A 23013-nucleotide genomic window follows, 5' to 3' on the forward strand; every position below is an offset into this window, starting at 1 on the left:
GCCTGCAGTTATAGGGAAATAATTCCAGATGGTTGTACAGAATAAAATCATAATATGATTGAAAAAAAAAGCTGATTTACACACCACACTTACAGCTCCATTAGAGGGCAATAGCAGATCAGGGGCCCAGTTCAAAAAGGCGGAACTTCACTGAAACCAATGGAGTTCAACTGATGTAAATTAGATCAGAATCAAACTTCTGGAGTTTTGGCTGGTTAAAATTATTAGGCTCCCCATATCGTATCATATCTAATAGCTAAAATATAGGAAACTGGAGGTATCACCAGATGGCACTGATTCTCAGGCTGTACCTTGGGTGCCCCTGCAGTCATAATAAGCAAAATGGAGCTGGTGCAGAGGGGTTTCAGTGGGCTTGGGAGAAATCGAAACCTGCTATATTGTTTCTGCTCCTTACCTTTTCTGAACTTTGCTCCTTTCTGTGCATGACACATACGAAAATGACATCAGAAAAACAAATCTTCACAGTAAATTGTATCAAACTAATAAAGAGGGAGAAAAGTCTGCTTTTCTATTTGTCACTCAAAAAAGCTAGTCTGAATGAACATGAACCTATCATTCTTTATCCACTCAAGCATAAAAGTGAGTCCATGGCTCCAAGTTCAGTGCCAGTAATATATGTTTTTTAACAGAGGGAGGTTTTTGTCTTGCAGTAATACCATAATTATGCAGTGTGTAAATCACACTGATTCTCAGCCTGCAGTCAGTAAGTGGAGCTATTGTTAAACAGAAAAAACTAATTGCCTCTCAAATACATACAGCAAAAAAGTGACTTCTTACAAAGCTGAAGCTACTGTTACTGAAACTTCTGCACAATCTGAGCACACAATAACATTGATGATGTTTGAGCTTTTATATTTTTATTGCCAAAGGTTATTCCAAATATTTAATATGTAATTACTTCAAATATTCATTATTGAAAAACAATTCACTTCCTTCAATAATTAAAAAAAAAATGCAGAGCCACTACATAATCTTTTGCCTTCGATATGCCTGCCCTGTAATGCTGCCTTTTTCCATTTTTAGCCTTGTTATGAACATTACACAATCATAAATTGCACAATACTCTCTCTAGAATGCTTCGTAATTCTGGACAACAAATTCTTACACATGTGAGCTATGTGAAGGAATTTTGTTTTGCTTTGTGACCTACAATGCCTTTGACTGCTGCTTTCAAACTGTAGTCCTTATTTTCAGCTAAGTTCCACGGTCTGAACAGTTTCTCAGATCCACAGGGCCTCCTGTCATTAAACAACTGTAAAATGTTTATAAACGTTTAGGAAATTCTCAGACAAAAAACTTTGTTAATACTACATGCTTTAGCAGTATGACGATTCAAAATTAATATCAACCAAAAAAGAAGATGGAAATATTTGGGACATGTGTTAAGAATAAGGCCAGAGCATCTGCAGGTGTGCCACTGGCAGCTGGAGGAACACCCAAAAGGGCCAGTCAAAAGAATCCCTCTGTCAAATGCTAGAGAGAGGGGGAAAACTTATGTGACTTAATAGAGAACATGCAATGAGCAGATAGTGATGGCAGAGCTCTGTTTGTGCTGTAAGCAATATCTGACGGCATGAGAAGGATTCAGATTGAGGCATACTGCCAGGCATTGTTGGGGCTGGTGGATTTTTTTCTTTAAATAGAGGATTTTTCTCATTTTTGTGGAACGCTGTGATGGTACAGTACTTCACATGAAGTGAATCTCTCCGTCACGTGCAGATCTCTACACACAAGCACAACAGCAGTGACATAGCCCTTGCTTCTTAGTTCCTTCTCTTTTGAACTGAAGACAGAAGTTACCCCAGGTATCCTGTAGATAGGCATATACTACAAAGTGTAATGTTTAATTCTCTGTGGAATCTTTTATGGTGACTGACAGGATTGCTTTGTTTTAACAAGGACAGTAGGCTAATGAGCATCTTGGGTGTGAACTTCAGGAGATTACATATATATTAATTTAGACCAAGGAACAGTAGATCCAACATATGTACAAACTGCAAATTATTAGCTACGACCCTGATCGTGACAGCCCAAAATTACCTGGAGCACATTTTTATGTACAAAACATTGCACATTCTCCTCTTCTCTTGTAATTCATGCAATCAGATCCAAAGCAAACAACAAAGATACATCTCAAATATATCTTGATACTACAATGGTTCTTTTTACATAGTTTTTTGTGATACATGCTAGATGGCACATTGAAATTTCTCTTTTGCTAAAGTCACAATCACAATCAGGTAATAAAAGGGCACTTTTACAGTATGATGCAGCATGCACACACATTACAAAATGACTTTCCTTTTTTATGAAAGAGCTCTATTAATACACAGTGGATTCATTTTGCCAACAGTGTTAGAATTATAGAAGGAAAGAATGTCCACCAGGATTCATGCAATTCAGTAAATCCCAAAAATTCTGGTAACAGACTTTACATTTTAAAGTCTGATGAAATGCCTGATTGTTTCCCTCTATTCTGCGTATAGTACTTTACTGTTAGCAACGTTTATTGCATTTCTCATTTATTTGAGTCCTAATAGAAATTCACTGTTTCTACAAATGTAATCTGAAACTATGCTCTGGAATATGGCTTTAGTGGTTTAACATAGCACATCCACACCATGATTTAAGGGCCATGTTTTGCCAGTTTAACCTTTAACACTGAAACATCCTGTTCTCCCACTGATGGTTGGATGATTTACACGCAAAACAATTATTATTATTGGGAGTTATATCAATTCTCTACAGAAACAGAGGAAACAGAATCTTCAGAGTTTTCTTGGCAACACATGATCAGCAGGAGGACTTAACACACAATGAAAATTAACTGGGACTCATCTAATTGTATAGAACTAATTATGCTTTCAGGTGTGCTTGGGAAAAGAGTGAGCAGTGGGAGGGGAGAAGAAGATGGGGAGCTGGTACTCCTGTCATGCCACAAAGCAGGGAGGGCTGAAAGCAGTGGGAGGAAGGGAGGGTGCATGGAAGTTTAGGACTAGAGGGAATATAGGAAGGTCTGTACAGTGGAAGGAAGAGGGAGGGAGGGAGCCAGGAATAGGAGTTCCTGGGAACTGGTAGTGGGTGGGAGGGAGGGCCTGGGCGAGTGGGAGACTGGGAATGGGGAAAAGTGGGTGGAGGGCCCAGCATTGGTGCTGTAGGTTGGGGAGGAGATCCAGGTTACCTGGGAGTGGGGGATATTGGGAGGGAAAAGGTTGGAGAGTGTAGGGAGGGTCCGATGGTATGGGAAGGGAAGGTTCCAGGAAGGCAGAGATTTGGGGCACACCACTGAGACTGCTTTTGCCAAAGTCTCCAGTGATCTCTCCCTAGCGAAAGTTCAGAACCTACTCCATCCTCTTCCTCCTCGACGCCACTGACTGTGTGTTCTTGAAATCTTGTCTTCCCTTGTCCTCTCCTGGTTCTCCTCTTACCTCTCTAATCATTCCTTCAGCATGTCCCTAGGAGGATCCTTCTCGACACCCCACTCCAACTTTCTCTGGGGGTTCCACAGGGCTGTGTCCTCGGCCCCCTTATCCCTGGGCAATCTCATCCACAAACCGATGCAACTACCTCCCTGTGTGGATGACTCACAGCTGTACCACGTCACTCCAGAATTATTTCCTACCAACCGGGCTAAAATCTCAGCCTGTCTCTCTGCCATTTCCTCGTCGATATTTCCCCCAAGCCTTCTATCCTACCTCCTTTTTCCATCATTGTGGACAGCACCACAATCCTGCCTGTTTCTCAGGCCCATCAGCTGAGCATCGGCCTGAACATTGACCTCTCTCTAGGTCCTCACATCCAGGCTATGATTACATCTTGCATTTTCTTTCTGTATAACATGGCTAAAGCACAGCCTTTCCTAGCCATCCACGCAGCTAAACGCTCCTGTCTCAATTACTGCAACCTTGTTTTCTCTGGCCTTGGCAAATGCAATGCCCTGCTCGCTATCTATTCAGAATGCTGCTGAAGCGGTAAACAACCACAAAGCTACTTCATTATCCTCAAACATGACCTATGAGGAAAGGATGAAAGAAATTGGCATGTTTAGTCTTGAGAAAAGAAGACTGAAGGTGGGGGATGATCACAGTCTTCAAATATGTTAAGGGCGATTAGAAAGAGGTCGCTGACCAATTGTTCTCCATGTTCACTGAAGGCGGGACAAGGAGTAGTGGCTTAATCTGCAGCAAGGGAGATTTAGCTTAGATAGTAGGAAAAACTTTCTAACTATAAACATAGTTAAGCTCTGGAACAGGGTTCCACCGGAGGTTGTGGAATCCTCATCGCTGGAGGTTTTTAAGAACAGGTTGGACAAACACTGACCAGGGCTGCTCTAGGTTTACTTGGTCCTGCCTCAGTGTTGGGGATGGACTAGATGACCTCTCAAGGCCCCTTCCAACCCTGCATTTCTATGATTACTGTGAACTTTTCCAAAACAAGCAGACCACAGGATATTGCCAAACTAGAACAGACTACGATCCATCTAGACATCTGACAGTGATCTATACCGAATGCCTCAAAAAAAGCCAAAATGCCTCAGTAACACTCCTGGCCAATATCCCGCCACACACATTTACGTCTGCCTAAGAACTGACAATGCTACCAATGATGCGTGGACGGGTGCAGGGGTACCACCATATGAAGGCTGTTTCCATTGTTTCCATTATTTGGGGATTAATCCTTTGAGAAATGTTTGCTCTTAAGCCTAACCCTTGTAAAGGGCATTAATATACCACATGAACGGGAGTTTCATAAATGCTTGTAACAATCACTACGTGAAAGAATTATCTTTGAAATAAATTCGCACTTAAAGTTAGCCTCATTACTTCAGAAAGTGATACCTCTTTCCCAGCCAGACGGAAAAGGAAACCTGGGTTATTACTAGATTAGGGGAAAGGGCCAATGAAAATGAAGCTGCTCCAAATATAAGAGTTTTGTCCACATGTTGACTCAAGAAAACAAATTTTGCTTTCACATATACAGTCATGGGTGTAAGAGGTCAGAATTACAACCAGGGACTTTAATTAACAATCCTACACCTTTATATTACTGGATAAACCTAAAAACCCTCACATAAAAGCTTTTTACTAAAGGATCACAAGGGGATCAATAACACGATGTTTTATCCTGTGTTCTGTGAACAGACCTATTTACAAGCCCTACAGAAACTCACGTTACACTTCAGCATAGCATAAAGCAAGATTTTTAAAAATCCCTTTATATTTTAAAATGGCATTTTCTCTTTTGCATTCTCTTCCTTAGTAACCATCGGCACTTTGTTTCAGTTCATAAGAATATCTTAGTCTACAGATTGAGATTTTACATTAACATTTCAGGGAACCCCCTTCTTTATACGATCTCTATGGGAAAACTCCAGAAGAGCAACAGTCTATATTTGAAAAGTCGTGTATTCTAGACTCTGCCTAACTGCAGCATTTGAAACCCCAGAAAGAAACACGCATGATTCTATTTCTAACCTTGGAGTAAAGCTCTCACACAAACACTCATTATGACAGACAAATGAAATACACCCAATTACTTACTGTCAGTTCATATGTTCCTGATAGCTCTCTGAAATCTGAAATCCACCTTTAATACAAGGAAAAAGCTAAGTCATAAAGAAGCTCCAGAGTTTAAACTGTTTATGCTGCAGCGACAAATGCTCCTCCCCGAAAACCCAGATGTCTGATTCATGTTAATATTTCAAATTAAAAGACCTTGCCATGCCCAGCATATATAGGAGAGAGAGACACACACATACACCCCCTCCCCAGAGGGAGAGAAAGAGAATGTTTGCATACGCAAGAATATGTACATTTAGTTTAAATATGGACAGATGGCTACGAAATAACATTCTTTCAAGCCTGACGCTTTAAAACATTCTTTTGGACACCTGTTTTGTGTTGGTTTTCCACTAGTAGCCTAGTAGGAAAACTGCAGCTCCTGATCCCGTATGGTTAGGTTTTCAATGTCACTTTACAGCATACCCTAGCCCACTCTCCCACTACAAATGCTAAATCCAGATATTAAGGAATTAAGGGTCAAATTTTGAAGAGGGCAGAAGCATGCAGTCACGCACATAAATACACATGCAATGATGTATCCTGGGCCTTTTCATTGACTCCACTGGATTTGGATCATGGTTCCAATATGCATGCACAATTACTGTGGATAAATCAGACAACTGCGTATGCAAATGACAATTTAGACACCGAGCAAGAGAGCTACAAATACCTGATTCACACACACACCAGCAGTACGTGGACACACAATTGCACAGGCGTTACTGCATGTGGTTCTGAACTTCTACCCTTTAGAAAATCAGGCCCCAATTCAAAAACTTCTGTTGTTCCTAGATACTTTAATGTAAGACTTTACTGGATTTCTCAGAAAGAATCAGATGCAAATATCATTGACAAGAACTACAGAACTGGTCTTTTACTGCTAAAATTAATGGTAAAATATTTGCATTTAAAGACAATATTATAAGATGTGAAGAAGTTACAATTTTTGTTCTGACTCATATCAGTGGTAAAGCACATGGCTATTCCGGCAGGTAAATTTTAAATCTGAATGCACTGTTAAACACACACTAGATACATGATTCACTTTAATTTAAACAAACTAAGCTTATCTAAAAAAATCAAAATGTCGGACATATAAAATCTAGGTGCTTGTCATTAATTTACTAACCCCATTTTTGTAACGTGCTTTGAATTGCATTGTGAATATTAAGTAGTATTTTTGTTTTGGGAACAAATTGTGCAGTGCCTATAAAGAACTAATCAACCGGGGGAAATTTTTAAAATGTGAAAGGTGCAAGTCAAGGAGCATACTTTTATTTTAGGCAATTCAAGTTTTATTATGTCTATAATCACAGTCACCCTGAAGAAGCAAGGACTATAATTATGAATATTTGATATCAGGTCATTGCTATTACAGTACTATTAATGTACAGCTGCTTTCAAAGTTTTGACATGTATGTATTTAGTGCAAACTGTAACATTCACACATATTTGCACAGTACAACTAAAACAGGACACTTCCTCTCACATTACAGATAACCAGAAGTGACTTCATTGAAGTCAGTGAGTTACACCTGTGTGAAACAGCGTAAATAAAGGCAGATCAGGACCAATGTATTAATAATTTGCAACATGTTAAAATATTTTAATATCCAAATGATTTTTATGTATCTGTTATATGAGAAAAATCTCTAAAGACAACCTTTAAAAAATCCTTAATTTCTTCTCATCACTTATTGAGATTTTTGTTTTTTTATGAAGTGTCTTTCGATGGTTCCCCCTCAGATTCAGCATACAATAGTTACTCTCCTAGACTCTTATTTTAAAAAGATTTTAAAAAGCCACCATCTCTCCTTGGAAGGAATCCCAATAAGTAACTGCTAACTCATTCCTGTCTCAGCTGCTGCTCTCTAACTGCCATTGATTTTTAACCAACTACGTGAGAAAAAACAAAAATAAAAAGGCAGATTCTAGAAAATGATGTCAAAGATAGTGCGGCTATTAATTGCAGAAACCCCTTGTGACACTGGAGCATAGTTAGATTTCTTGAAAGCAAGCCAGGGAAATACCATATTGCTTAACTGAAATGCCTCTGAAATCAAAGGCTTTGTAACTTGAAAAACAAGGGCTTCTGAATGAGTAGAGGAAAAGTTCTGAGTGTAAAAGGATAAAGCAATCACTAGAGGGGCACTCTAGGAATAACCAGCTGAATCAAGTGAATGCCAAAGTGACACCATTATAAAAAGCAAAAAAAGACTGTAAAGTCTATTTTTAAAAGTATGGGTAGTGTTGACAAACTGTGTAAGTGATATTTTGTTTACTCCGGTACGAGATGACCACAACAGTTTTATTTAGCACAATTTCAGCTGTCACGGGGAAACATCACACGTTTTGTGGATTTATTTTTCTGGGGCCTCAGCCTCAGCTGGGGTAAATCTGCAGAGCTCCAAACAACGGTGTTAAGCCAATTTGCAACAGCCGAGGATTTGGCTCTTTGTTTTTAATAGCTGGAAGTGTTTTGCTCCCTGTTTCATAATAGCTAAGCTTTACGACAGTGCACTGGCAACAGACCTCTTGCTTTGTTTACATGACTGAACAAACATTTGACGTAGCACACTTATAAATAATATATGCTTTCTAGGAATATTTCCATAACATCCTTATTTATAGGACTAATAAATATCCTCTCACATAAAAATATTTAGTTAGCATAACTGTTTTTAGCAAAATCTCTTGGGAAATCTGTTGTTGGAAATCCACAAAGACAAAATTGTGCAAAACCAAAACCAAGCAATCCAAGACGATACCTACTCCAACACACATAAATAGGTGCCTATATAAAGTGACAACTAAGTGGTGCCCACAGTGGTTTCTCAATACTGTTGCTCTTGAAACTAAAAGTTGCTGAACTCTAGTGTACTCCAGAACACAACACAATCCATTTAAGCTCATTTTAAATTTAGCTGTTTTAACAACGTTCATTTTTTGCCAATTTTTGGGTCCAAATTAAGGCCTGTTTTGAGAGTCCTTACCTCACAGGGGAAGGATGAAAGGAAAATCTGATCTTTAAAACTTCTTGCCTTATAAGGAAAGCTGCACCATTCTGCTCAGCTGTCTGATGGGTTCACATGTTGAGAAGCACGTCTTGTGTATAAGCCGGGACACCTATGTAAAAGGTTTAATTTAAAATAGGTTTTACTGAGGAGCCTGGATAGCTCAGGAGATTTGTAATGTATAGAATCTCTCTTTCCTTCTCAATTCCAGATTTTAATCCAGGACAGGCTAGTCATGCCAAAAATTGTTGCCATCTAATGGCTGTTTTGTGGCTTGTGTGAAATCAGTTTGATGTTCTCAGGCCAGCTGCTAATGGGACAAATGTCCACATTTGTCACCACCACTAACTGGCCTTCTTGTTGGCAGCCTCAACAGAGAGACGGAGGCCTAAATGGGCAAGAAGCCTAAACACCCTCTCACTGCTAGCGGTGGATGGCCCCTCCCGTGCAGAGCTGAGGTGCATTGGTAGAGAAGCATGATGAAGTTGGCATGGCGACTGTCAAAGCTCCACTTGTTCTGTGGAGAAATGGAGGATTTGAATCCAACAGCTGTCAATCTGGTGTTCTGCATCAGCACTAAATTCACAAGAAATTATTACTATTGTTTTTTTAAAGTTATTTCTCATCCTACTAGAGGGGCAGTCATCCTAATGGCAAGTAACATCAAATGGCATGGAAACTCATTGTAAGACCAGGGAATAATATAAATCCTGCATTAATAATGATTTAATTCGACATTGGTGAGGCTTCATCTGGAGTACTGTGTCCAGTTTTGGGCCCCACACTACAAGAAGGATGTGGATAAATTGGAGAGAGTCCAGCGAAGGGCAACAAAAATGATTAGGGGCCTAGAACACATGACTTATGAGGAGAGGCTGAGGGAGCTGGGATTGTTTAGTCTACAGAAGAGAAGAATGAGGGGGGATTTGATAGCTGCTTTCAACTACCTGAAAGGGGGTTCCAAAGAGGATGGCTCTAGACTGTTCTCAATGGTAGCAGGTGACAGAACGAGGAGTAATGGTCTCAAGTTGTAGTGGGGGAGGTTTAGGTTGGATATTAGGAAAAACTTTTTCACTAAGAGGGTGGTGAAACACTGGAATGCGTTACCTAGGGAGGTGGTAGAATCTCCTTCCTTAGAGGTTTTTAAGGTCAGGCTTGACAAAGCCCTGGCTGGGATGATTTAACTGGGAATTGGTCCTGCTTCGAGCAGGGGGTTGGACTAGATGACCTTCTGAGGTCCCTTCCAACCCTGATATTCTATGATTCTATTCTATGATTCTAACCTCAGTAGAATAAAAAAAAACAACCCAACCTTTTAATATTAATACAGTGCTTCCTGGAGCTATTTGAAACACAGGTTAAACCGGTTCTGGGATAAAATGGTGTAAAAGACTATACAAATGCTAAGCCACATTAAAATCAGTTTTAGAAATCCTGGTCAAGATTGGGTAGCGACAGTCTCAAACACGGCTTTTAAAAATGGTTTTTAATATGTCTGATCTCTCCAAGCAACATTTCATAATAGCTGCAAGAGACAGTTTGGGATAGCGTTTAAATGTGTTCCCCACCTGCCCAATATAGTGCCTGGTAGCATACATAAATACATATATGGTCAATACTTTGCTCGACTAGTAAAGCATGAGAATGAATGGCCTTGAATCACACTGACGATACATGAAGATTTTAAGCACTTCTGTACTACCTGTTTACACCACAGATATGTAGTATTAGGGGGAAAAAAACTAAAACCTGTCGAGCTCAAATCCACCGAAACATTGCATTAATGAACAGACCATACGAATGGATCCATTAGAAATTTGGTGGATTAGTGAAACTGACCTTAATGTAAGGAACCTGTTCCACTTGACTGTCAGAGAAATTTTGAACAGTTCATCTACTACAAAACTAAAACTTTCAGCAAATGTATACTGAACCATCTGTGATCTGAAGATCACGGAATTAGCTAATGATTCTCAACACTGGTCACTAGGTCAGTCTGAAGGGAAGGGGAAGAGTGCAGTGACTAAAAAAAAATGCAATGAATAGCAATTAGAAAACACCCTTCAGGGGAAAAATACTGTACACATATACTGATAACATTGAAACTACACTGAATTGAGTCATTAATATTCTGTACCTACAACAGCATATTTGACGAACATAGAGTATAATTTAAATCATGATCAGTTTATCCAGTTTCCACGGGATTACAAGATCTAGGAAAACACTGAATTAAATCAATGACACATGCTCTTTCAAAAGTAAAGTGTGGCTCAAAACAAATGTCACAAAATATGACATGTTTTTACCTTGTCTGTCTAAAATGCCTTTGATACGGTGAGCGTCTGTCTCCTGGGTCTGTACTGCAATCACAGTCACTCGCCTGATGAAGACCAGTCATCCCAATGAGCATTAGACTACAGAAAGTTTTCAAATGTGTGCCAAACTGTTAATATCAGTAGATTAGGGGAACTCATTCATAATTATTAACTACTACTGTAGATAAGACTAGACTGTAGTAACCTTTCCTGCGACAGGGTGTTATATAACAACATGCTTTTAATCCACTCTCAGGCAGAACAGTATGGAAGAACAAATCCTCCTGCTTTTATAAAGGTTTAAGGCTCTTCATTTTCTGTTTTCCTTCCCCATTTACTCTACATAAACTGAGCTGTTCCCGTAGATGGAATTACTTATGCATAACCTGGGAGACGGTTGTAAAATTTGCCCAGATAAACTGTATCTTCCTCTTCTACTAGTAACTTCTACAAAAAAACTGCAGCCATTATATTCACAGCTCAGACAAGGTTTCTCTCCTTCCTGTCACTATCCGCTGCCCTTTTGTTTGATCTCTTACTCCAGTTACACAATGGTATCTAAATATACCGCACAAGAATAACAGTCACATTAAAACATGTTGTATACGGAATAAACATTTTCTTACAAATACCACTTTTAAAAATAGATTCATAGAATCACAGGGTAAGAAGGAACCACAAGAGTCATCTAGTCTAACCCTTTGCCAAGACGTAGGAGTTGTTATGTCTAAACTATCCAAGATGGATGACTATAGTCAATGATTGGTTTCAGAGTAGCAGCCGTGTTAGCCTGTATTCGCAAAAAGAACAGGAGGACTTGTGGCACCTTAGAGACTAACAAATTTATTTGAGCATAAGCTTTCGTGAGCATCCGATGAAGTGAGCTGTAGCTCACGAAAGCTTATGCTCAAATAAATTTGTTAGTCTCTAAGGTGCCACAAGTCCTCCTGTTCTTTTTATAGTCAATGATTATTACTATAAAAATATTTGCAATAGTTAAAGGGAGCCTTTCACCAACACAAGAAAGACCAAGTTTTTCACATATGGACTGCGTTGATAGGCCATTTTGAAATTCACCCTGGTCTCACAGCTCTTCTGTAGCTGAAGTTTAGGAAATGTGATGGCAATTGATGATGGCAGCTGATGGACTGGACCAGTGGGCCAGGAGTTGAGAGATCTGGATTCTCCTTCTAACGCCACTGTTTGATTTGCTGTGTGTGCTGGGACAAATCATTTAACTCTTATGCCTTAGTTATCTTGTTTGTCAAATGGGGCTAATATTGCTTACCTATTTTTCTAAAGGGCTTTGAGTTCTATGAATGAGAAATGCAAAGCATCCTCAAATCAAAACATCCATCCAATCTGTCAGTCACATAATGTTGCCAGATCACTGCATACAAGAAAGATGACAAGACTGCAGGGAGAATGTACTGCACATATACCATTTCCCATGACAATGGCCACAAGAACAGATTTCCACTGTACCATTTCATGCTTTTTCCTAATCTATCATGGGAATTAGGCATAACTCTGCTACTTTTACACACACTGATCAGTACTTGACTCTGCAAGTAGCCCCACTGATTTCAGTGAGGCTATTCATGGAGTAAGATACTACACCCAACATTAAAATGGCAGAATCTGGCTCTGAAATTGTGGTCTCTCATTTTCTGAAAGATAATTAGAAACTGCATTATTGTTCCATTAAACTATTAATGGCAAATTCATATATGATGAAGAATAAATCTGACTCCATACCATGATTTAGCTACAGAGCAGTTACAATCCAGATGCAAGGTACATAATTGCTCTCCCACTTCTCCCTGTCCTGAAACAGTGCTTCTCTCCCCAGTCTTTATTTGTCTCTGTGACGATTTGGGGAATCTATGTATGATTTAGGAATTGTAGTTAATTTGATGTAATTGCTGTGTCATTGAATGCCTTAATGTCTAATGACTCAGCCATGTGTTGATGAGGTCCCTGACACATTATTACGTACCTTGTCTGGAAGGAGCTACTGAACAAACAAAAGAAATCGTAGGGAGCACGCTTGAGCTGGAAAACCATTTTGATCAGCTTTATCTGCAGGGTCAGAGAAATGGAGAGTGGAAAAATCCCCAAACAGGAGAACAAAGAGACAGAGGTGACAGAACATTGTTTTAAATAGACTATAAGGAAACTTGGGGCAAGAGAGGAACAAAGGGGCATGCTTTCATAGCAGAGGAAATAGCTAATGGCTAAACCAGCCAAGGAAGAAGGAAGCTGGCTGCATGATTCAGAGAAACCATGTGCAGGATGGGGATCCACAAGAACTCTGACCAAATCCCAAAGAACACCCAAGAGCGGTGAGAAAACTCAACCTGAGAAACTGGGGTGTTTTATCATTTCATCTAGATAGCTATATTGCTTGTGCCATCTAAACTAAAGAATGATTAGTTTTGGAACCTTTTGCAAAGTTTCTGTGTTGTGTGTTTCAACTTTTCCTCAAGTGGTACGTTGTAACCCAGAATGTCCACAAGGTTGGAAGCTCAGGAAAGGATGTGTTTAAGCAATGCAGGTGTCTGGGGGTGGTGGTTTTGGGGGTCGGGGCAGCTGGTCCATGAGGTCCCAGTTCTGTGAAGGGGTAACAGTGTGTGCCCAGGGAGCATGCCAGAGAAGCTGGAGACAATGCTGGAGCCTACCCAGCCCAAGGAAAGCTCATGGGCACATCGGTCTTGTATGGTGGGACCCAGAATTCAGCAGGGGGCGCTCAACTAGATCTGTGCCAGTGTGTCTGACTTTGTACCTTGTACAATTCAACCTTTTACTCTTGCAACAAACAGCCGACTAACCTTTACAACGCACCCTCTGTTAGAGTAGGATATGTCCATATCAAATTATTAAGTCTGGGTTGTATTAAGTGTGGAAATGTTACTTAGACCTATGACTGCAGATTCATCCAAAAACATTTAGCCTTCACCTCCCTCCCCTAAAGAAGAGAACTGTGGGACACTTTCCAGAAAAACACAACAATAATGTTAAAAGCAAGATGTATAAATAAAACAAATTTCACTAACCTAATTGTTGTGTCTGTCACACCTTTATTTCTTTTCCATGACTTTGCTCCTTCTCTTCTAATGTTTCACTGTATCTTTGCTTTCATGAAAAATTAACACACAAATAGGCTTGGAAGGATTAGATTTATCGTAAATGTCAATAAACATCGATTTCACTGTACCCACAAACCAGTGAAAAATATTTTCAGCGATAATAATCTAAATTTACTGATAAGCAAAGCAAAAAGAACAAAACCTGTTGCTTGAGAACATATTAGATTTTGATGCAAGGACAAAATTCTGACATGTGTTGTTAACACTTTGTGTTTTAACAGTTAGAAAAGCTTTAAAATGTCAAAATGATAAAAAATAAAATAAAAATGGAATTCTGCCAAGCCTACTTATAAATAATAATCTCCTGTTGTATACTCGTCTCTTTTTTTTAATCTTGCCCCTTCCTCTACCCATCTTTCCCTTTTTACCTCTCCTTTGCCCCTTCTCTTTCAAACCAACACAAAAGGTAGCTCACTTTGCCCCAAGTTACAGATCTCGGTTTTGCCCTAAGTCATTCCCAAATAATAGAAGATTAGGGTTGGACTTAGGAGAGACCTCAGGAGGTCATTTAGTCCAACCCCCTGCTCAAAACAGGACCAACCCCAACTAAACCATCCCAGCCACAAACCGTCCTAAAACAAAACACAGCCTTGATAAAACAACAGAGAGAGGCGTGAAGGTACAATTGGACATTATATGTCAAAATGGCATAATATTCATTCATTTTGAGCTTTTACTTGTAACTTAGGATAGTCCATTTAAACTGAAGTATGTCATTCCACTCGGGCAAAAAGGAGCTCAGAGACCATAGTAATGGGCACATTATCAATTTAATCAGATTAGACAGATGACAGCCTACTTCACAAGCATATTCTGACAAGTTTTATTTGGAAGAGAGCAACAAAATGGGAACAGATTTCCAAATGAAATGAATTATTGGTAGCAGAGGAATACCAAGATCCAAGTTAGCCTGTTCTGGAGTTGGTTTTATCTGCCACCTTGTGTTCATTATAGGAACAGTTAAGCTTTATTCATTAGGTTTTGCTTTGCAATAAACTGTTTTGCAATTGTGAAATAAAGCATTAAGCAGAAAGAGGAAGTTCCAGAACATGTCCAATGTGTAAGTTATTTACTTAAAAAAAAAATCACAGAAGTCTCTTTTGAGAAAGTTCTGTTAAAATGGGATGTTATAATGCTACGTCCCACCAAGGTAGGAGAAGAATGATGTTGGCACTCCCAGCTAGAGTAAAAAGCTGCTGTTGGATCATTTATTCCAAACCTTTATGTGCCACTGTAAAAAAGTATTCATAGAGACCTAACAGGGATTCCACTGAAATATGTCTACACTTGTTTCTATTACTTCCACATATTCCCTTGGCAGGTTATTCCACTGTCAAATTAATCTGGATAGTATAAAATGTTAGTTGGATTTACCTTGGACAAATTTAGCTCTCTTAATCCCCACAGCCAAGAACTAAACAACACTCTGGTACCTTAAGATGTACACCGATAAGTGATATTCACATGGGGTAAACCCAGACACTTTATACTAGAGATTAATTTGGTCCCATTCAATCCACTTATTCCCTCTGTGCCTAATTCTGTGCTGATTTACACCCCCTGTAAAACCAACTTAGAGAGGACACATCTGTCCAAGTCATTTGACTGACACGACAGCTATGTCTACACTACAGAGCTTATGCTGCTAGTGAGATGCTCTAAGCTGATGGCAGAGAACTCTCTCTCTCTCGTCTACTTAATTCCTCCAATCCCTGCGAGCGGCGGTAGCTATGTAGGAGGGATAGGTATAGCTATGCCAATGTAAGTTCACAGTGTCCTTGCTAATGTGTGAAAACTACGAACAGTCTTGTCTTCACTAAGATTTTACCCTGTGTTAGCTTACACAAAAAAAGAAAACACCTTCCCGGGCCTGGTCTACACTTGACATTTTAATTGGTATATCAGTAACAGTCAAGGGTGTTAAAAAAAAAACAAAAAAACCCACCTCCTAGTGACATAGCTATGCTGATAAAACCCCCAGTGTAGTCGCAGCTATATGGAGAGAAGGCAGCTTCTGTTGGCATAACGGACGTTGTTTGAAGTGGTGGTGTTCCTATCTCAGCAGAACGCCGCCTCCTATCGGTGCACATTGTGTACACACAATGTATTGTGTATATACTAGGAGGCTCAGCCAGCATAGCCAGGCCACTGTAGCCATGTCAGCACAGGCTATGTAGTGTAGACACAGCCTAGGGTGGTTGCACGTCCAGGTACAAAAACATGTTAATTATTAATAGTGGTCTTACAAATGCTTAACTACTATCTCAGAGACTGCCTTTCAGAGAGATTGTTGTCTAGTTGTATCAAGTTTTAGTCAGGCCTTTTGTTAAAACCCTCCAAACAATTTGATTTTCTTCAAGAAATATGGACAAGTCCCAAGACCCTCCATCGCAGGAGGGAATAACTTATACCAAGTCCATGTCACCTCCTACCAGCAATGGGTATGAGACCAAACAATTCATAGTCTCTTACCATTGCTAAGCTAGCCTCATCTTCAGCACGAGATATTATTCCAATTGCCTGACTTACTCAACAGTGCAACACACTGAGGAAAGATGGTCTCATGGTTAAGGCACTGAAATGGGACACGAGATCTAGATCTTGTTCCTGGCTCTTCCACAGACCATCTGTGCATGCTTGAGCAAGTTACTTAATCTCTCTTTCTCCTACCCTTTAAGATCAGAAGGGACCAGCATGATCATCTAGTCTGACCTCCTGCACACTGCAGGCCACAGAGCCTCACCCACCTGTGTTGTCTATTTAGACTCTAAGGTCTTCAGGATGGGGATGCTATCATAGAATATCAGGGTTGGAAGGGACCTCAGGAGGTCATCTAGTCCAACCCCCTATATGTTACGGCACTGGCTAAGTTCCCTCATTGTGGTCAGATACCAGGCTTGCTGTATTGCATCCAATCTTTGGATCCCACATATTTCCAGGCCTACTGGGTCTGATCAGCATCTAGACACTGCAGCTAAATCTGGCCCCTATAATCCCAGGGTGCTGAACCCTTGTGTAGCATCCCTTTCAGGATGTGGGGCCCCACAGGCCTAGACTCCGAGGCCACTGTAGACCCCCTCCCCAAGGTCTGTCCAGTAGCTTAAACACACCCTGCCCACAGCTCCACTCGTGTGTATTCTGGTTTACAGTTTAACTCTTTGGGGACTATGACAGTTAAAGCAAGGAACACACAGGCTTTTTAAAGGAATTTCGTAATTGGACATACTTTACTCAGTCAAGCACAAGAATTACAGATCTGGTGGGGGGGACCAACAACAAACATCTGAATGCAAGACCCTCCCTCCATTTCCTCATCCATCTGAGAACCCTTTGGGTTTTGGTCAGCTTTCTTCAGAGAGTCAGGACTGTCCAGTACCCCACTCCTCTTGCTCAGTCTTCTCCTCTTGGCGAGTCTCCCAGTTTGCGAAAGAGTGAGTGCCTTTTTAAAAGCAGTTTTTAACACCATGTCTCCTTCAGCCTTTTCCATTCTGTCCACGCCCCACGCTGTTGGCACAGATAGCCATTACAGCGGATAAGAATCATGAGTAGGGCCCAATAAATTCACAGTCCATTTCGGTCAATTTCACAGTCATAGGAATTTTTAAATTTAAATTTCATAATTTCAGCTATTTAAATCTGAAATTTCACAGTGTTGTAATCTGAGGGGTCCTGACCTAAAAAGGAGTTGTGGGGTGGGGGGGGAGGGTCACAAGGTTATTGTAGGGGGTGCTGTGGTACTACCCTTACTTCTATGCCGGGCAGCTGGAGCATGGCGGCTGCTGGCCAGGAGCCCAGTCTGAAGGCAGAGCGACCGCCAGCAGCAGCGCAGAAGTAAGGATGGCAGGATACAGTATCGCCACCCTTACTTCTGCGCGGCTGTCTGCAGAGCTGAGCCCTCAGTAAGCAGCTGCCACTCTCCGGCCACCCAGCTGTGAAGGCAGTGCAGAAGTAAGGGTGGCAATACCGCGACCCCCCTAAAATAACCTTGCGACCTGCCTGCAACTCCCAGTTTGCGAAACACTGGTTTCCCCAGTGAAATCTGTATAGTATAGGTAAAAGCACACAAAAGACCAGATTTCACGATCTGTGATGCGTTCTTCATGGCTGTGAATTTGGTCGGGCCCTAGTCATGAGTCTTTGACAGTAACCTCCATTGCTAGAGGAAAGCTATTCAATTTCTGGGTGGTTCTTGATGTCCCTGTTATTCACGCTCAAACACCTAGATATTGGTGCCTCCCCCCAGCACAAGAGGGATGATGCAACCTAGCATTAGCAGTATATAGTGCAGCATGCGATCAAGGGGACTCCAAATGGAGACTGACATTCACAAAAATCATACTGGGTATACTAACATAACCCCGCAAACTATCATACTCTTATTACGTGTATGTGCAGCACCTCGCACAATGGGACCCTAACCTTGGTTGAGGCCTCTAGTCATCAGTGTAACGCAAATAATAAAATACTGCCACCTACTTAGACTCTGACACTACAGTTACATTATGATGTTTACAGTTTGTGCAACAGTGGTGCTGAGGCTTAGTTAATTTTCACAGAGCACTAAGATCCTGGCATGAAATTTACTGTGAAATGCAAAGTAGTATTTAAACTTTTATTTGTTAATTTTTTTCTGTACAAGGGTCTTCAGGCTCACGGAGTGGAATTTTTAACTGCGTTCAACTCCCACTTTAAATTGGTATTGGGCATCTGTATCCCTAACACCCTTTGGAAAAATCCCACCCACTGATATAAGGCCAGTGTGTAAAAAGGGGCAGTAGTAAGGAAGTACTAATAAAAATGTGACAGACACTTCCGGGTGGCTCAAGGAGAGGTCAAATGATGAACAAGTCCTAGCATGCCCCCAAACTGTCTATGCTAGTAGAATATAAACCACCACCCCAATAAAAGAAACATACAGTTGTTGTTTTTGATGAGCTATGGCAGACTGCATCTAACCAACAAAAATGTTATGTTGTATCAATCACAAAGTGACAACAGACATAAAAGCTGATGGCAGTGAAGCCCTTTTCTCAGATGCTTACCAGCAAGGCAAGACTGAACACGTCAAAGAGAAGAGACAGCAGATATGGCAAGAAAACCAGGTAAGAATTCATTTACAAACAGATCAGATGAAATAAAACTGCTTCTCAATCCTTTTCCCTAAACATACATGCAGGCCAGGTAGTGGGGGGTAGCACAATGCATAAACCAGTAAAAGGGTATGAAGTTAGGACCACAGTCTTTGGAGTGCAAAACAAAGTAAAGAGTTATCTACACTACACATTTAGCCATTTTGAGAATTACTTTTAAAGTGGTTCCTACTAACATGGTGGATTAGGTATACATTTAAACAGTTTGAGACCAGTATCCCTTGCTCCCCTCCTCAGAGACCAGTTTCAATGATAAAAATAAATATATTATAAAAATAATATTTATTTCAAAAATAAAAATCCACAGTTATATACCAACCACACTGTCCAACACAACTGTGTCTGCTAAAATCAGTTTCTGAACATGACTGAACTTGTAGCAGACAGGGATTTGGGCCCTTTTGAGTCCCACATGGACAAATCCCTGTAACCTCTTGGAGCCAATGAAGTCAATGCGGCTCCACACAGGTGCAGACACCCGCCTGCACAGAACACCTCACAAGGTAAGAGGCCTTAGAAATATCTATGCTATGATTTCCCACATATAAATATAACAGTATTGTATACCTCAACCCACGCAAAAATATTTCAGAACTATTAGCAGGGGCAGGGTTGGAGAGAAAATGAAAACATATTTTCCAAAGATAATTTTAATACACAAAACAAGGAGTTATCTATCCATAAATCTACATCAGTTTAGCAAAGCTAGCGCACACCTCTGCATGGATTCTTATTTTTGTTTAAGCACATTTTATTTCAGGTCAGTTTAAACCTGTTCCTAACTGATTTAAGATCTATTGAAACAGACCTGACTGATTTAATGCAAAATAACCGTGAAATAAGCTATACTTGTTTGAAGTGCCTTTATACTGATAAAACTGCATCCACACTAGGTTGCACTGAATAATTATTACTATTGTAAGGATAACATCCCTAATTGAAGTAAAAAGAACAGGAGGACTTGTAGCACCTTAGAGACTAACAAATTTATTTGAGCATAAGCTTTCGTGGGCAACAGCTCACTTCATCCCTGGTACAGAAACTGCACGTAAACCTGCTCTCAATGGGTTTAAAAATCACACCTCCAGTTAAACCACTGCAACTCTGTGCATAGACAGTAAATCCAAATTTAAACACTAAATAATTGACTGCCTTGCACCTTGTGTAGTTATTTACATCTCTGCCAAGTGAGCATAAAACAACACCAGTGCAAGTACAGAATCGTGATTCAGTACCATTTTGCACCCTTTGCAAAAGAGTAAATGATATGCAATTTGACACCCCCAAGCCTTCATAGTGAGGAGGCAGCCGCAGCCCCTAGCACCCCCAGAGACCCCCCTCAAAGTGTGTGTGTGTGTGGGGGGGCAGTCCTAGCTCCTAGTTCCTACAGAGACTACTCCCCAGAGTGGGGGGCAGCCCCTAGCACTGCCAGATACTCCTAATAGAGTGGGGGGCAGCCCCTAGTACCCCCAGATACTCCTATTAGAGTGGGGGGCAGCCCCTAGCACCCCCAGATACTCCCATCAGAGTGTGTGTGGGGGGCAGTCCTAGCTCCTTACTCCTACAGAGACTACTCCCCAGAGTGGGGGGCAGCCCCTAGCACTGCCAGATACTCCTAATAGAGTGGGGGGCAGCCCCTAGTACCCCCAGATACTCCTATTAGAGTGGGGGGCAGCCCCTAGCACCCCCAGATACTCCCATCAGAGTGTGTGTGTGTGTGGGGGGGCAGTCCTAGCTCCTTACTCCTACAGAGACTACTCCCCAGAGTAGGGGGCAGCCCCTAGCACTGCCAGATACTCCTATTATAGTGGGGAGCAGCCCCTAGTATATCCAGATACTCTTGTCAGAGTGGGGGTGCAGCCCCAGCCCCTAGCACCCCCAGAGACCCTCCCCTCACAGTGTGTGTGGGGGGCAGTCCTAGCTCCTACAGTGACTACTCCCCAGAGTGGGGGGGCAGCTCCTAGCACCCCCAGAGACTCCCCTCAGAGTGGGGGGTAGCCCCTAGCACCCCCAGAGACTCCCCTCAGAGTGGGGGTAGCCCCTAGCACCCCCAGAGACTCCCCTCAGAGTGGGGGTAGCCCCTAGCACCCCCAGAGACTCCCCTCACAGTGTGTGGGGGGGGAGTCCCTAGCACCCCCAGAGACTCCCCTCAGAATTGGGGGGGAGGGGGAGCCGCAGCCCCCAGGGACCCCTCCTCAGAGTGGGGGGGACAGAGCTCCCCACCCCCCCTCGCTCTCTCACCTCCTCTCCGCCGCGGACCGCTCCAGTCCGGCGTCGAGCGTCACCGCCCCCAAACCACGCCCCCTCCTCAACGTGATTGGCCCACTGGATTGACACCGATAGCCAATCAGATCCGAGAAAGAAGAGGGCGGTGGCCGGGCCGGTGGGAGTGACAGGGGGCATGGCCCTGGTGACCCAATGGGAAGTGACCAGATAGATATCCCTGGTGCCCCAAGGGGGAGTGATGGGGGGGGGGCGGTTGTCCTTGGTAGTCCAATATGGAGAATATGGGGGGGGGGAATGTGCCTGGTACCCCAAGGGGGAGTGATGTGGGGGGAGGGTTGTCCTTGGTAGTCCAATATGGGGAATATGGGGGGGGGAATGTGCCTGGTACCCCAAGGGGGAGTGATGTGGGGGGAGGGTTGTCCTTGGTAGTCCAATATGGGGAATATGGGGGGGGGATGTGCCTGGTACCCCAAGGGGGAGTGATGTGGGGGGAGGGTTGTCCTTGGTAGTCCAATATGGGGAATATGGGGGGGGGATGTGCCTGGTACCCCAAGGGGGAGTCACGGGGAGGGTTGTCCCTGGTGTCCCAAGGGTGGAGTGACAGGGGGGATGTCCCTGGTACCCCAAGGGTGGAGTGATGTGGGGGATGTCCCTGGTATCCAAAGATTAGGGAGTGATTATTGGGGAATTTCCCTAGAAGGAACTCAGCGAGGAGGGGCATGGGGGGTGGAGTGGCCTTGTCTCACACAGAGGAGGGTTTATTCCTTGGGACTGGGAAATGTTCCTGGCCCCGAGGGGCAAATGTAGCACTGTTGATGCCTGTTAATTATACCTTTGCAGGTGCCACTGACAGGATTATGTTCCATGCAGGCAACATGAGCCAACTGCCTTCACAATTCTATTGTTTAACCTGTGCTCACCCCCCATCCAGGTCACCTTACCCTTCTTCCTCAGCCAGCTCTTCCCTCTAGGAGCAACAGCCAAGAGGAGCTGTGCCAGAAGCTGGCCCTTCAGCTGGCTCGTATTGGGGATGCTGTTGATCGCAGGATTGTCAGAGAGTTTAGGCAGCATGCTGAGCAAGAGGAGAATGTTGAGCAGGTAGAGAGAGAGAAGGGGGGACAGGCCTTTGTGCTCTGTATGCAAGTATTGTCTGAATTAAACTGCAAACTCCTTTGAGCGGGGACCGTCTGTTCCTGGTCATGCTTGTGAAGCAGCACGTGTGTTCATTGAACAGCGCTCTGTAAATACGGTGTCACATCCATGGACATATCCCAGCAGCAGGAGGGAGAGGAATTTGCCATTTTTCTTAAAAACACCTTGAGGCCCAGCTTGGCAGTCCTCCCTCCTGAGATTGGCTCCTACTGAAGCCACGAGGTTGCAGGATTAGGCCCCTGATGTTTTCTGGTTACAGGCAGAAGGTGTGATAATTCTCACATTTGCATTCCCAGCCTGTTGTTTAATACCTTGGCATGTATGTTTTCACAGGGCCTACACATGGGAGAACCAAGAGACGTCAGAGAGAGGACAGCACACTTTATTTTGTTCTTGCTTAGAAAGTTTCATGAAGTTTTGCA

The 23013-nt window shown here is 42.2% G+C and overlaps 1 protein-coding gene across 10 annotated transcripts in view; it reads right to left on the reverse strand.

Moving 5' to 3' along the window:
* KCTD20 (potassium channel tetramerization domain containing 20) overlaps nt 1-21507 on the reverse strand; it is a 42244-nt gene extending 20737 nt beyond the window's left edge. The window contains exons 1-5 of one of the 10 annotated variants that reach the window (XM_073319564.2): nt 21455-21471; nt 13971-14049; nt 10906-11013; nt 8576-8708; nt 5562-5607 (exon numbers count right to left, since the gene is read on the reverse strand). The gene's annotated coding sequence lies outside the window, so the exon portion shown is untranslated. Of the gene's footprint in view, nt 1-5561; nt 5715-8575; nt 8709-10905; nt 11014-13970; nt 14151-21454 lie in introns of those variants that run through there. The other 9 variants (XM_073319565.2, XM_073319563.2, XM_073319573.2 and 6 more) reach the window with 9 other exon arrangements.
* Nucleotides 21508-23013: the final 1506 nt, after the last annotated feature.

Source organism: Lepidochelys kempii, chromosome 21 (assembly GCF_965140285.1).
Source record: "Lepidochelys kempii isolate rLepKem1 chromosome 21, rLepKem1.hap1, whole genome shotgun sequence".
NCBI classification, from domain to species: domain Eukaryota; kingdom Metazoa; phylum Chordata; order Testudines; family Cheloniidae; genus Lepidochelys; species Lepidochelys kempii.